Here is a 16,093-nt window from a genome sequence, read left to right on the forward strand (position 1 = left end):
AGAAGAGGAAAGGAGGGTTTAAATCAGGGAAGGTCTCTTGGAGGAGATATACCTTCAATAAGGCTTTGAAGGTGGGGATAGTAATTATCTTTCAGATATGAAGAAGGAGGGCATTCCAGACCCGAGGCAGGACATGGGTGTGAGGACAGTGTTGTTGTTGGCCCAACAAAAGTGTGGTATGTAATTCTTCAGGGTGACTATTTCCCCAGGTTGACCAGCCCAGATATTCGTGGAATTTATTGAGTAACCACTGTGTGCAGCATTGTATTAAGTACTTGGGAAAGAACGATACAACAGAGTTGGAGGACATGATCCCTGCCCTCAAGGATCTCACAATCTACAAGGGACATAGACATTAAAATAGATTAGGGGTAGGGAAAATAAATGAATATAAGAATATTTACATAATTATTGTGCATCTGGGATGAATATCAGAGTGATGATGAGATGATGATGGCATTTGTTAAGCACTTACTATGTGCCAAGCACTGTTCGGTAATCAGGTTGTCCCACATGGTATCACAGTCTTAATCCCCATTTTACAGATGAGATCACTGAGGCACAGAAAAATGAAGTGACTTGCCCAAAGTCATACAGCTAAGTGGTGGAGCTGGAATTAGAACCCATGACCTCTGACTCCCAAGTCCATGCTCTTTCCACTGAGCCATGCTGCTTCTATGATAGTGTACTCTATGATAATGTACGAGTGAATAAATAGGAGGGAGAGGGTTAATTAAGTGCTTTAAAACCAATGAACTGAATTTTCTGTTCGATGCAGAGAGGAATGGGCAACCAGTGGAGGTTTCTGAGCAATGGGGAGACACGCTGGTTTCAACATTTTAGGAAAATGTAATAACATCACCTTCCTAGCAATGTGACACACATTGATTCTTTAATATGCTGTCCCCAGTTATATCATTTTCTATCCAGACAAAACTGTCCTCTTTTTCCAGATATCAGCTATGTTGTTATTCCTTCATCTTCACCCAAATGTGAAAGTGACTTGAACTCAAAACAAAAAGCAGTTCATCAGGCCCTGGGGATTTGAGTACATTTGGAATCTTTCTCATTCTATTATTGCTAGGCTATATCTCTTATATACATCCTAGGTTGGTGGTTAGCACAGTACTAATTTTGTTTTTTACTTAGGGAAAATAACCTTCAAATAATGATGATAATGATGATGCTAATAACAATAATAGTAATGATAATAATATTTGCTAAGCATTTACTATGCACCAAGCACTGTATTAAATGGTGGAGTAGATGATAATTTTTATTATGGTATTTGTTAAGAACTTACTGTGTGTCAAGCAGCGTTCTATATACTGGGTATCAGAGTGTATCAGATTCTACAAAGTCCCTTCCCCTCATGGGGCTCATAGCCTAATTAGGAGAGAGACAGTTATTTAATCCACATTTTACAAATGAGGAAACTGAGGCACAGTGAAGTAAAGTAACTTGACCAAGGTCACAGAGCAGTCAATTGGGAGAGCTGGAATTAGACCCCAGGTCCTCTGGCTCCGAGGTCAAGATAATAAGATCAGACAGAGTCCCTATCTCACATGGGGCTCACATAGTCATCTCCAGTTGAATTTTATATACATATATATTGGTATTTGTTAAGGGCTTACTGTGTGCCAGGCACTGAACACTGGGATAGATACAAGCTAATCAGGTTGGACTCAGTCCAGGTCCCACAAGGGGCTCATAGTCTTACTCCCCATTTTTCAGATGAGGTAACTGAGACACAGAAAAGTTATGTGATTTACCCAAGGTTACATAGCAGACAGGGTGGAGCCGGGATTAAAATCTAGGTGCTCTGACTGCCAGACCCGTGCTTTATAATCTAGGTCACATTTCTTTTCTAATGTATTTGTGTCCTATATATTTATAGGGTGATTTTCTCTTTTTACCTTTCTGAGTTTCATAAATAGAATTGCACTCTTTTCTTTCTTGTCTTAATTTTTGTCTATCTTCACTTGTTTTTGCCCCTTTCATAATGTGCAATGTTTGTCTTTCATGTCAATGTGTTATTACAGTTGATACGTTTTGGCTTGGAACTCCAATAAAGCAATGGCCAATTACACCATAGTGACCGAATTCCTACTTATGGTATTTTCTAGTGACCAAAAGCTACAAATCTGGATTGCCGTTCTGTTCTTACTGATATACCTGGCAGCTGTGATGGGGAATATTCTCATCATTGCCATTGCTACTTTTCATCCATGTCTTCATGCCCCCATGTACCTTTTTCTGAAGAACTTGTCCTTTGTAGATATATGCTACATTTCTGTCACCGTCCCTAAAGCCATCTTCAACAACCTGATGCACAGCAACTTCATCTCTTTCCTGGGTGTGTTTTACAGGTGTTTTTCTTGGTGTCGTTTGCCTTTACTGAGCTGGCCACCCTCACTGCAATGAGTTACGACCGTTATGTTGCTATTTGCTACCCTCTACACTATGAGATTATCGTGAACAGAGGGGCCTGTTTGCACATGGTGGCTGCTTCATGGCTCACTGGGGGCTTCTTTGGACTGATGCACACAGCTGCTAGCTTCTCCGAACCCTTCAGTGGGTCCAACGTGATTCCCCAGTTTTTCTGTGACATCCCCCAGCTCCTGAGGATTTCTCATCCTAAGGCAATCATTAGAGAAATGGGTGTCACCATCTTCAACTTAAACCTTTCCTTTCTCTGTTTTGTGTCCATCATCATCTCCTACATTCACATCTTCTCCACAGTACTGAGGATACCATCTGCAGAAGGTCGATCCAAAGCCTTCTCCACTTGCCTGCCCCATCTCATTGTTGTGACTTTTTTCATTTCACTGGAAGCTTTGCCTATTTGAAACCGATATCAGATTCGCCCTCTTTTCTGGATCTGTTGCTCTCATTGTTCTACATGGTGTTACCTCCTGCCATGAACCCCATTATCTACAGCTTGAGGAACAAGGACATGAAGGATGCTCTGGGGAAGTTACTGAGCTCAAGAATATTAACTGGGAGTAAAACATTATTTCACTCCTGACATATTTTTCCTATTCACTCCATCCCAGATCTTCACTTCAGCACCCTCCCCTCCTTCAAAATGAACCAATCATGCAAGACCTCTGGTCCCAAGAAAATTACAAATTAATGATGGAATCTGTTCAGCATTTCCTATGCACCAGACCCTGGACGAATATCTAGGACTGATACAAGTGAACCGGTTTGGGCACAGGCCCTGTCCCACACGGGGATCATAGTCTTAATCCTTATTTGACAGATGAAGTAACTGAGAAACAGAGAAGTGAAGTGACTTGCTCAAGGTCACACAGCAGACAAGTGGCAGAGCCAAAATTAGAACCTAGGTGCTTCTGATTCCGAGGCCCGTGCTGCTTAGGCCTTGCTGCTTCTAATGAGGGAATCTAGTTACATTAACCACTGTGATGAGGAAGTTTGGGATGAATCTAGGAGGGAAGATGAGAAGTTCAGTTTTAGCCATTTGGTACATAAGGAGAGATGGTGCAACACCCCATATCATTAATAACATTTAGTAAGGGACTACTGAAGGTCACTACTAAGCACTTGGGAGAGTATACAAAAAACCAAAGCCCTCCCAGGTCTTATAATCTCATGGATAAAACATGTAGACTTACTCCTGAGGAGGAAGGCTGGAGAACAAGAATGCAAGAGGTAGCATAAATATTTCAGGATGAGATGACTCAGTAAGTAGTTGAACATATAGCTTACACGCTGAGGTTTTGGAGGTTGTCCCACTGACACCCCCAACATAACATGTCCAAACCAGATCTCAATCATCTTCCCACCCAAATCCTGTCTCCCCGTGAATTTTCCATCACTGTGCAAAACACTAAGATCCTTCCACTCTCACAAGCTCATAAACCTGGCTTCATGGATCATTTTTCTTCAAAACTATTCTGTCCATTTTTCCCCACTCCTCAAGTACCTCTCGCGTGTTACCCATCCTCCTTTGCATCAAACAGATACTCCTTACCATCGGCTTTAAAGCACTCATTCACTTTGCTCCCCCACCACATTTCATAGCTTTCTCACTATAACCCAGCCCACAGACTTCACTCCTCTAATGCCAACCTAATTCCTGTACCTCAATCTCGTCTTTCTCGCTGCTGACATCTCACCCGTGTCCTGCCTCTTGCCTGCAATGCCCTCTGTCTTCATATCTGGTAGACAATCCCTCTCCCCAACCTCAAAGCCTTATTAAAGACATATCACCTCCAAGAGGCCTTCCCTCACTAATCCCTCATTCAGTTTTCTTCCACTCTTTTCTGCATCTCCATGACCTACTCCTTTTTTTCAACCCTCTCCCAGCCTCTTAGCACTTATCTAAATATCTGTAACATTTGTTTATATTAATGACTGTCTCTTCCTCTAGACTGTAAGTTCACTGTGGGCAGGGAACATGTCTACCAACTCTTTTATATTATACTCTCCCAAGCACTTGTTTCAGTATTTTGCATGCAGTAAGCATTCAATAATTTCAATTGATTGATTCATATTAAGTGTTTAACAAATACCATAGAAAAGACTTCCACAAAGCCCCCTTTAGAAGGAATGCTCATTTTCCAGTTCCCTAAGAACAATATCCCCTCTCAGGGTCGCACCTGGAGTGTTTCCAGTACTCTACCATGGGAAGGAGAGTCAAGCAGAGGCTTTGCCATTCAATTCCTAGCTTGGGCAGTGGCTAGCAAATGGAAGGTAATCTGCTACAAGTCAAAACTCACCTGTGCTGGGCAGCAGCAGTATAGGAGAGAGTGGAGGGCAAAAACTCAGGTTTACTACATAGAAGAAGACAATGGTAAACCACTTCTGTATTCTTTACCAAGGAAATTCTATGGATACACTACTGTAATGATTGCAGATGGAGGTAGGATGTTCTGGGAGAGATGTGTCCATGGCTTCGCTATGGGTCGGGTTGACTGGAAAGCATAAGAGAAGACACAGTTCCTCCCCAGTCTCTCTCTCTCCAGGCTCACATCTCCTCCTGCCTTCAAGACATCTCTATTTGGATGTCCTCCTGCCACCCCAAACTTAACATGTCCAAAACAGAGCTCCTTATCTTCCCTCCCAAACCCTGTTCTCTCCCAAACTTTCCCATCACTGTAGACAGCACAACGATCCTTCCCATCTCACAAGCCTGTAACCTTGGTGTAATCTTTGACTCTGCTCTCTCATTCAACCCACCTTCCAATCCATCACCACATCCTATTGGTCTCATCTTCACAATATCCCTAAGATCCGCCCTTTCTTCTTCATCCAAACTGCTACCACATTAGTACAATCACTCATCCTATCCTGAATGGATTACTGTATCAACATCCTTTTCGATCTCCTAACTTCCTGTCTCTCCCCACTCCAGTCTGTAATTCACTCCGCTGCCCAGATTATCTTTCTTCAGAAACACCTTCAGAGACTGTCACCCCTCTCCTCAAAAATCTCCAGTGGGTGGTTATCTACCTCTATATTAAACAAAAACTCCTCACTATTGGCTGTAAAACTCTCCATCACCTTGCCCCCTCCTATCTCACTTCCCTTTCCTCCTTCTACAACCCAGCCCGCACACTCTGCTCCTCTGATGTTAACCTTTTCACTGTGTCTTTATCTCACCTATCTTGCTATTGCCCCCTGGTCTATGTTCTACTTCCTACCTGGAATGCCCTTCCTCCTCTAATCCGCCCAACAATCACTCTCCTCACTTCAAAGCCCTGCTGAAGGTCCAACTCATCTAAGAGGCCTTCCCAGACTAAGCACCAGTTTTCCACGTCTCCCACTCCCTTCCACATTAGTCTGACTCGCCCCCTTTGCTCTTCCTCCCTCTCCCCACCCCACAGCACTTATGTATATATCTGTAATTTTATTTATTTATATTGATGTCTGTTTACTTGTATTGTTGTCTTCCCCCCACCCCCCACTGGACTGTGAGCTCACTGTGGACAGGAATTGTCTCCATTGTTGTATTGTACTTTCCCTAGTGCTTAGTACAGTGTAATGCACACAGTAAGTGCTCAATAAATATGATTGAATAAAGTAATTAAATTATGAAGGACATAAAACAAGACTGAGATCAACAATGACCTCACACTGGAGTTGTGGGGAAGTTGTTGGGCTGTTATCAAGTATCAGAGCAGTTGATTGTAACTGGTGAGGACTTGTCTGAAAATTTCCAGGATGGCAAATAATAACTGCGGTAGTTGTTAGGTGCTTATTTTATGCTAGGAATTCTACTAATAACTACGGTAGATACAAGATGATTGGGTTGGACACAGTCCCTTATCCTACATAGGGCTCCCAGTCTCAGTTCCCATTTTACTGATGTAGTAACTGAGACCCTGAGAGGTGAAGTGATTTGACCAAGGAGACATAGCAGACAAATGACATAGCTGCGATTAGCCAGGTCCTCCTGCTCCCAGGCCCATACTCTATCCACTACTCATTCATTCATTCATTCATTGTGTGAATAAATCAATTCATTTATTGAGCACTTGCTATGTGCAGAGCACTGTAGTAAGCGCTTGGAAAGTACAATTCGGCAACATATAGAGATAGTCCCTACCCAACAATGGACTCACAGTCTAGAAGGGGGAGGCGGACAGCAAAACAAAGCAAGTAGACAGGTGTCAATACCTTCACAATAAATAGAATTATAGATATATACACATTATTAATAAAATAGCGTAATGAATATGTACAACTAAGCACAAGTGCTGTGGGGAGGGGAAAGGGGTAGGGCAGAGGGAAGGAGTGGGGACGATGGGGAGGGGAGGAGAACAAGAGGATAAGGGGGGGCTCAGTCTGAGAAGGCCTCCTGGAGGAGGTGAGATCTCATTAGGGCTTTAAAGGGAGGAAGAGAGCTAGTTTGGGGGATGTGTGGAGGGAAGGCATTCCAGGTCAGAGGTAGGACATGGGCCAGGGGTTGATGGTGGGACAGGCAAGAACGAGGCACAGCGAGGAGGTTAGCAGCAGAAGCAGAGGAGTGGAGTGTGCGGGCTGGGTTTAAAAGTATCCATCTTTGTTCCATTGTGACTATACTCCATGCTGAGTGCTGCATCACCTGTCTTCAATACGCTGAGAAAGCCTGAATGATCCACCTTCATCAGGGCACACTTCCACGTGATCACTGGGCCATACTATGTCTCTAGGAATGTGGGTTCTAATCCCAGCCCCACCACTTGTCTGTTGTGTAACCTTGGGCAACTCACTTAACTCCCCTGTGCCTCAGTTATCTCAACTGTAAAATGAGGATTAAGACTGTGAGCCTCCTGTGGGACAATCTGATTACCTTGTATTTACCCCAGAGCTTAGAACAGTGCTTGGCATATAGTAAGTGCTTAACAAATACCATCATCATCACATCTAGCATAGGGAACTTGGCTGGGATCAAAGAAAGTGTGTTGAAATGTAAAGGCAAGGTGAATCCTTGAGGAGTTGGCAGACAATATATTTCCATTTTACAATGAGAAATCTGAAGCTCATGGAGGTTAACAGACCATCCAAGGGCCACTACATGTCAGTGTCTGTGGATGCCCACGCTGGTCTCAGCCCGTACTTGGCTGCTCACTGTCCTCTGAAGGGAAGGCAGGGGAACCGTCTGGGCAGAAGATCTTTTGGCTAGGGAATGCATGTGCTGGTCCAGCCCGTTAAGGACCTGAACACCGAACGGGACTGATCATCCAGTCGTAGGAAATTCACAATGCCCCTGAGTTGAGGCTTATATAGTGCCAGAGATCTCACCACCCCTGTGGTGAGGGCTTAACAGAAGCAGGATCCACAGCACTTTTTGTTTTTCTGTATGTTAATACATGTTTTCTTTCTGTGAATATTGTGGTTTGTTCCATCTGTAAAGTTGAGTCATGAACCCCCTTGACCCTAATTGATACTATTGGGACATAACACATGGCCAAGTGGGAAGAGCTTGAAAATGTAAGTAAAGAGTCTCAGGAAATAATATGAGCTCTGACACTGACATGTAGTGGCCCTTGGATGGTCTATTAACCTCCATGAGCTTCAGGTTTCTCATTGTAAAATGGAAATATATTATCTGCCAGCTCCTCAAGGATTCACCTTGCCTTTACATTTCAATCAATCAATCATATTTATTGAGCGCTTACTGTGTGCAAAGCAGTGTACTAAGTGCTTGGGAAGTACAAGATGGCAACACACACTTTCTTTGATCCCAGCCAAACTCCCTATGCTAGATGTGATGATGATGGTATTTGTTAAGCACTTACTATATGTCAAGCACTGTTCTAAGCTCTGAGTAGCTCTAAGCTCTGATTACAAGGTAATCAGATTGTCCCACAAGGGGCTCACAGTCTTAATCCTCATTTTACAGTTGAGATAACTGAGGCACAGAGGAGTTAAGTGGCTTGCCCAAGGTTACACAACAGACAAGTGGTGGGGCTGGGATTAGAACCCACATTCCTAGAGACATAGTATGGCCTAGTGATCACGTGGAAGTATGCCCTGATGGAGGTGGATCATTCAGAAGAGAATGATATTGAAGAGACAGGTGATGTAGCACTCAGGGTGGATTATAGTCGTGGATTATAGAGGACAGTGAGCAGCTACGTACGGGCTGAGACCAGCGTGGGCATCCACATGAATGGTCCCCTCTGCCCGGGCTGTCTCAGTTGTCCTTTCAGATAACAGCAAACAGCAGTGACAGGTGCTTGCCTCCAGCCTTTATACCGTGCTTATTGACAGTTACATTGAGCTTCTTCTGTGGAATGGCCCTAATCTACTAATTACAGTCCAGTTGTCTTCTGTTCTTAGAACACATTTCACCCAGATCCCTGTGGGTATGTCAACATTTATGTCTTCACTTGGATCCATTCCGTCTGACTCACTTGTGATCACAGGAAGCAATATGCTGAAGGACATGAAGTTTAACATGGTGTTTATGCGAGATGTAAACTGCACATTTCACCATGCTGGTCTCTGGACTCCACACTTGACTGTCTGAAATTCTGCCCAGATTTATGGATCTTGTTAATTGGAGGAGATAGAATTTCAGCAGGACTTTGATATATAGTGTAGGGAACATTTTTTTTTACTTCTGTTGTTCTCTCCCAAGTGCTTAGTTCAGCATATTGCACTCATTAGATGCTCAATAAATAGCAATAACATCACCACCACCAATACTACTACTACTATTACTGCTACTACTACTACTACTACTACTACTACTACTACTACTACTGCTATTTATAGTGTTACTCCTTAATCTCCCCTCTTCTCTATCAGTTCATTTATGGGGATCATAGTCTGATACAGGTTTCATTTTGGGAGATTTCTCCTTTGGAGACCACCAGAGGGAAGATGTTCTGGGCCTTACATCAGAATTGTCCTACCCTGTTTTTCAAACAGCTGACATGGATCATTAAATCCACATGTCTGCATACTGGGAAGAGTGAAAAATGGCACTATCAGGTGTGATTTTCATTATTGTTTCTAGAGCAAGAAAGCAAACTCTATGTCCAAGGCATTACTACACATAGTTTTGTAGTTAATAAAAGATCAAATTAAGATCTGGCCCATGCCCATATTTGAGGCTTTTTTCTCTCTTTGTCTGCTTCCCAGTCAAAACACAGTCCTACTTAGACTGTGAGCCCCATCTGGGACAGGAACTGTGTCTGACCTAAATAATTTGTACCTATCCCATGCTTATAACAGTGTTTGACACATAGTAAGAAGCAGCGTGGCTCAATGGAAAGAGCCCGGGCTTTGGAGTCGGAGGTCATGGGTTCAAATCCCAGCTCTGCCAATTGTCAGCTGTGTGACTTTGGGCAGGTCACTTAACTTCTCTGGGCCTCAGTTACCTCATCTGGAAAATGGGGGTTAAGACTGTGAGCCCCCCGGGGGACAACCTGTTCACCTTGTAACCTTCCAAGCACTTAGAACAGTGCTTTGCACATAGTAAGTGCTTAATAAATGTCATTATTGTTATATTATTATTATTAAAAATAATATAAAAATGGCTGGCTGACTTTAACCTGGGAGAGTAGTTTCCACATGCTTTTAGTACTGCCTTTTAGCATCTTGCTAAGCTAACATCCCTAATTAGGCTTCTCAGAAAAGTTTACATTCAGTGACAGAGATTTAAGTGTTTAGGAAGGTGCACGCTGTAACCCTCCAGGAATGTGTCTGGAAAAGACAAGAATGTGGCACTGAGCAAACCACTAGCACTATAATAAGCTCCTTTCCCCAGGTTCTCAGTCTTGAAGTCTCAACATTAAATGTCATCCATCACTACTGATGGGAGATTCACCACTATCATTTAGAATGTAGTCTGTGTAATTTGGGATTTTGTGTAAATTTTCACCTTTCTCTTTTCTGCCTTCTGAATTTAACTCCTTTATTTGTGTGACTGAAAACTGAAGAAATACCCGAGGAGCCTCGATTTCTCTCAAGTACCTGTCTTCCCCAGGGATCTGTACAAACAGCATTTCTGCTGGGGTGGCTCCATAGGTATGGATAGTTTACATCATATTTTGCATCGCTAAAATCCACTGCTTCCTGTCCATCCAAACTACTACCACATTAATGCAAGCACTTATCTTATCCTGCCTTAATTAGTGTATCAGCGTCCTTGCAGACCTCTCTGACTCCTGTCTCACCCTACTCCAGTACATACTCCATTCTGTTGCCCTGATCATTTTCCTTCAAAAACGTTCAGACCGTGTTTCCCTGTTCCTCAAGAAACTCCAGTGGGTGCCCATACACCTCTGCATCAAACAAAAACTCATCACCATTAGGTTTAAAACACTTAACCACCTTACCCCCTCCTACCTCACCTCACTGCTTTCCTACTGCAACCCAGCCCGCAAACTTCCTTCCTTTAACCTTCTCACTGTAGTTTATCTCACCTATGTCACCAGCAACCTCCCACCCACATCCTATCTCTGGTCTGGAATGCCCACCCTCCTCATATCAGACAGATAATTGCTCTCCCTGACTTCAAAGCATTATTGAAGACACACCTCCTCCAAGAAGACTTCTCTGACTAAGCCCTCCTTTCCTCTTCTTCCACTCCCTTCTGCGTTGCCCTGACTTGCTCTCTTCATTCATCCTCCCTCTTTTCCCCACAGCACATATTTATACATCATTAATTAATTAATATATATTAATGTCTGTCTTCCCCTCTAGACTGTAAGCTTGTTGTGGGCAGGGAATGTGTCCATTTGTTGTTGTACTTTCCCAAGTGCATAGTACAGTGCTTTGCACACAGGAAGTGCTCAATAAATACAATCGAATGAATGAGTGGGACATTAATTCTCCTGTGAGATACTTTTCCCAACTCATCCCCTAAAGATGATTAAAAGCTACAGGTCAATACCAGTTCTTTAACTAATTTTGGACCCTAAAAGACACACTTAGGGCCAGCTTGCTTCAGGGAAACTGCTGGGGTTTCCCAGAGGTCATGAATTTAGTAGGGACTCCTGATTTTATCACTACAAGCCCATTCTATTCTGTACATTAGTCCAGGTTCTCACTTACATCAATTATTCAACAAATGTAAGGTAAAAGTGGAATCTCCTCTTTTCTTTACAGTTTTGTAGCTCTCCTATGCTCCCGCCTCCTCTAGAAATTAATTCACAAAAGCATAATCATGTCAATCCAGCAGCCACCCACATGCAGTTTATTCTTATCCATATATACCTTTGTGTATTCAATTATCTGTTGTTATTTAATCTCGATATGCATGTACTTCTTGTTATGTCCTCATTTCTTCTTTATATTCACAACACTTGTAGCCATTTTTTTAATCTAATTCCCCATTATCATCATCGTCATCAATAGTACTTATTGAGCGCTTACTGTGTGCACAGCACTGTACTAAGCGCTTGGGAAGTACAAGTTGGCAACACATAGAGACAGTCCCTACCCAACAGTGGGCTCACAGTCTAAAAGGGGGAGACAGAGAACAAAACCAAACATAGTAACAAAATAAAATAAATAGAATAGATACGTACAAGTAAAATAAATAAATAAATAAATAGACTAATAAATATGTACAAACATATATACATATATACAGGTGCTGTGGGGAAGGGAAGGAGGTAAGATGGGGAGGATGGAGGGGGGACGAGGGGGAGAGGAAGGAAGGGGCTCAGTCTGGGAAGGCCTCCTGGAGGAGGTGAGCTCTCAGTAGGGCCTTGAAGGAAGGAAGAGAGCTAGCTTGGCTGATGGGCAGAGGGAGGGCATTCCAGGCCCGGGGGATGACGTGGGCCGGGGGTCGATAGCGGGACAGGCGAGAAGGAGGTACGGTGAGGAGATTAGCAGCAGACGAGCAGAGGGGGTGGGGTGGGCTGTAGAAGGAGAGAAGGGAGGTGAGGTAGGAAGGGGCGAGGTGATGGAGAGCCTTGAAGCCCAGGGTGAGGAGATTCTGCCTGATGCGCAGATTGATTGGTAGCCACTGGAGATTTTTGAGGAGGGGAGTAAAATGCCCAGAGCGTTTCTGGACAAAGACAATCCAGGCAGCAGCATGAAGTATAGATTGAAGTGGGGAGAGACACGAGGATGGGAGATCAGAGAGAAGGCTGATGCAGTAGTCCAGACGGGATAGGATGAGAGCTTGAATGAGAAGGGTAGCAGTGTGGATGGAGAGGAAAGGGCGGATCTTGGCAATGTTGCGGAGCTGAGACCGGCAGGTTTTGGTGACGGCTTGGATATGAGGGGTGAAAGAGAAAGCGGAATCGAGGATGACACCAAGGTTGTGGGCTTGTGAGATGGAAAGGATGGTAGTGCCGTCAACAGAGATGGGAAAGTCAGGGAGAGGGCAGGGTTTGGGAGGGAAGACAAGGATTTCAGTCTTGGACATGTTGAGTTTTAGGTGGCGGGCAGACATCCAGATGGAGATGTCCTGAAGGCAGGAGGAGATGCGAGCCTAGAGAGAGGGGGAGAGAGCAGGGGCAGAGATGTGGATCTGGATGTCATCAGCGTAGAGATGATAGTTGAAGCCGTGGGAGCAAATGAGGTCACCAAGGGAGTGCGTGTCGATCGAGAACAGAAGGGGACCAAGCACTGAACCTTGGGGAACCCCCACAGTAAGGGGATGGGAGGGGGAGGAGGAGCCTGCAAAAGAGACTGAGAATGAACGACTGGAGAGATAAGAGGAGAACCAGGGGAGGACGGAGTCTGTGAAGCCAAGGTCAGATAGCGTGTTGAGGAGAAGGGGGTGGTCCACAGTGTCGAAGGCAGCTGAGAGGTCGAAGAGGATTAGTATAGAGTATGAGCCGTTGGATTTTGCAAGCAGGAGGTCATTGGTGACCTTTGAGAGGGCAGTTTCCGTGGAATGTAGGGGACGGAAGCCAGACTGGAGGGGGTCGAGGAGAGTGTTGTTTTCGAGGAATTCGAGGCAGCTCATGTAGACATTAGACATTAGATTATAAACTTCTTGAGGGAGTGATTACATGGCTTCCTGTTGTTTACCCTCCCAAGCTATAAATTCTGTGCTGTGTACTTTGCATACCCTTAATAAATATCACTGATTTATTGATTTATGCCCACCCCTTGCTCCAAGGATTAATTTAATGGTTAATTTAATTTGTTTAATTTAACCTATGTTCCTGGGCATGTTCTCCTCTCCCAAACCTTTCTTTAGCTAACTAGCCCCAGGAGAGTGGTCACCAGGAAGGGAAGGGGATCAGGGAAGATGGGAATATTAGAGGCAGAAACCTGTGCATATGTGGGGAAGAAGTGTGGCCTAGTGGATAAAGCATGAGTGGGCCTGGGAGCCAGACGACTTGGGTCCTAATCCCTGCTCTGTCATTTGACTGTTGTGTGCCCTTGGGCAGGTCATTTAACTTCTCTGTGCCTCAGTTGCCTCAAATTCATTCATTAATTCACTCATATTTATTAAGTTGGGAAAGTACAATACAACAATAAAGAGGGACAATCCCTGCCCACAATGAGCTCACAATCTAGACGAGGAGGGAGATAGATATCAATACAAATGAACAGACATCAATGCACATACATAAAATTACAGATATATACATCAGTGCTGTGGAGAGGGGAAATGGGAGAAGAGTAAAGGGACCAAGCCAGGGTGACACAGAAGGGAGTGGGAGATGAGCAAAAATGGAGCTTAGTCTGGTGGAAGAGATGTGTCTTCAGTACGGCTTTGAAGCAGGGCAGCATAATTGTTTGGCAGATTTGAGGAGGGAGGGTGTTCCAGGCCAGAGGTAGGACATGGATCTGGTACGTAGTGAAACAAGTGAGATTGAGGAACAGTGAGAAGGTTAGCACCAGAGGAACAAAGTGTACATGATGGGTTTTAGAAGGAGAGAAGCAACGAGAGGTAGGAGGGGGCAAGGTGATGGAGTGTTTTAAAGCCAATGGTGAGGAATTTTTGTTTGATATGGCAGTGGATAAGCAACTACTGGAGATTTTTGAGGAGGGGGTGTGTGACATGTCCTGAATGCTTCTATAGAAAGAAACATTCTCTATTTCTGAATAAATACAAAATGGGGATTCAATTCCTGTTCTCCCTCCTACTTGACTGGGAGCCCCATTTGGGGTGGAGGCTATATCCACATTGATTAACTTGTATCTACCCCAGCACTTAAAACATATTAAGCACTTAACAAATACTCTAAAAATAGAAAGGTGGTGGGTCTAAGGTATTGGCACCTTATGCCCTTAGGATAAACAACTGTATTCCCAACGTGTCAGTCAGATGAATCAATCACTCAATCATATTTGTTGAGCATTTACTATGTGCAGAGCACTCTAGGTGAAAGCTTCAATCATCCACCTGAATTGTCCCTTGTGATGGGGTTGTGAAGGTTTACACCAGGTGTGGTAGGGGAGAAAGGAGAGGGTGCCCCTACGCAACACACTGCTCAGTATACTCTTAACCTATAATGACAATTATAGGTGGATCATAGACTGGATTCCCAGTCTGTTAACTCCTGAGACCCACAGCGTGGCTGGGAAACAGCATGGCTCAGTGCAACGAGCACAGGCTTGGGAGTCAGAGGTCATGAGTTCTAATCCCAGCTTTGCCACTTGTCAGCTGTGTGATTTTGCACAAGTCACTTAACTTCTCTGTTCCTCAGTTACCTCATCTGTAAAATGGGGATGAAGACTGTGAACCCCACGTGGGACAACCTGATCACTTTGTATCCTCCTCAGCGCTTAGAACAGAGCTTTGCACATAGTAAGTGCTTAACAAATGCATTATTATTATCATTATTATGTCTCCCATGAGGTTTGGGAAGCAGAGGCCCAGACTAGCTGAGAATAATTGCATCTGTTCTGATAAAGGACTCTGTTGGGGAAAGTGTGGGAAATGTAGTCTTTTTAAAATAATCAGCATCTGCCTGAATTTTAAGAGCTGTCAGGTGACCGGACCAGCTGCCAGATAAGGAAGCTTCTGTTTTCCTTCCTACAAATTACAGGAATTAAGTAAACAGGAGAGAGCAAAAGAGATCCACAGAGCTTGGCAGAGAGCACCACAAATCCATGTTCCATGACCAGCAACTATGCTCTGTGAATTCACATCTCCTTCTTACTCTGGGTCACAGAGCATACTGGGGAGATCGTGTGGTAAGGGGGTCCCTGAGCAATCATTCAAACCAGCTACCTGCAACCAGACACATTAGCCTAATGAAGATAAAATCAAAACCTCCCTTTGGTCAACCACTCTCAAATGTAAAGGCTCTCACTGATAATAATAATAACAATAATGATGGCATTTATTAAGCGCTTACTGTGTGCAAAGCACTGTTCTAAGTACTGGGTACGTTACAAGGTGATCAGGTTGTCCCTCGGGGGGGCTCACAGTCTTAATCCCCATTTTACAGATGAGGTAACTGAGGCCCAGAGAAGTGAATCGACTTGCCCAAAGTCACACAGCTGACAGTTGGCGGAGCCAGGATTTGAATCTATGACCTCTGACTCCAAAGCCCGGGCTCTTTCCACTCAGCCACGCTGCTTCTCAATGACTGATGACTATTTATTCTCACCTCTAATCTAAATCCTTATACTTCATCTATTCCCAGCATTATGAAACATTATTTAAAATCTATTAAAACATCCATTACCAGTATTAAGTGTTGAGTATGTA

General features: G+C 43.9%; 1 pseudogene; it reads left to right on the plus strand.

The window, feature by feature from the left end:
- The first annotated feature begins 2,076 nt into the window (after nt 1–2,076).
- LOC119923532 lies at nt 2,077–3,028 on the plus strand (annotated as a pseudogene).
- The last annotated feature ends 13,065 nt before the right edge of the window (nt 3,029–16,093 follow it).

Source organism: Tachyglossus aculeatus, unplaced genomic scaffold, assembly GCF_015852505.1.
Source record: "Tachyglossus aculeatus isolate mTacAcu1 unplaced genomic scaffold, mTacAcu1.pri scaffold_1_arrow_ctg1, whole genome shotgun sequence".
Lineage (NCBI taxonomy): Eukaryota > Metazoa > Chordata > Mammalia > Monotremata > Tachyglossidae > Tachyglossus > Tachyglossus aculeatus.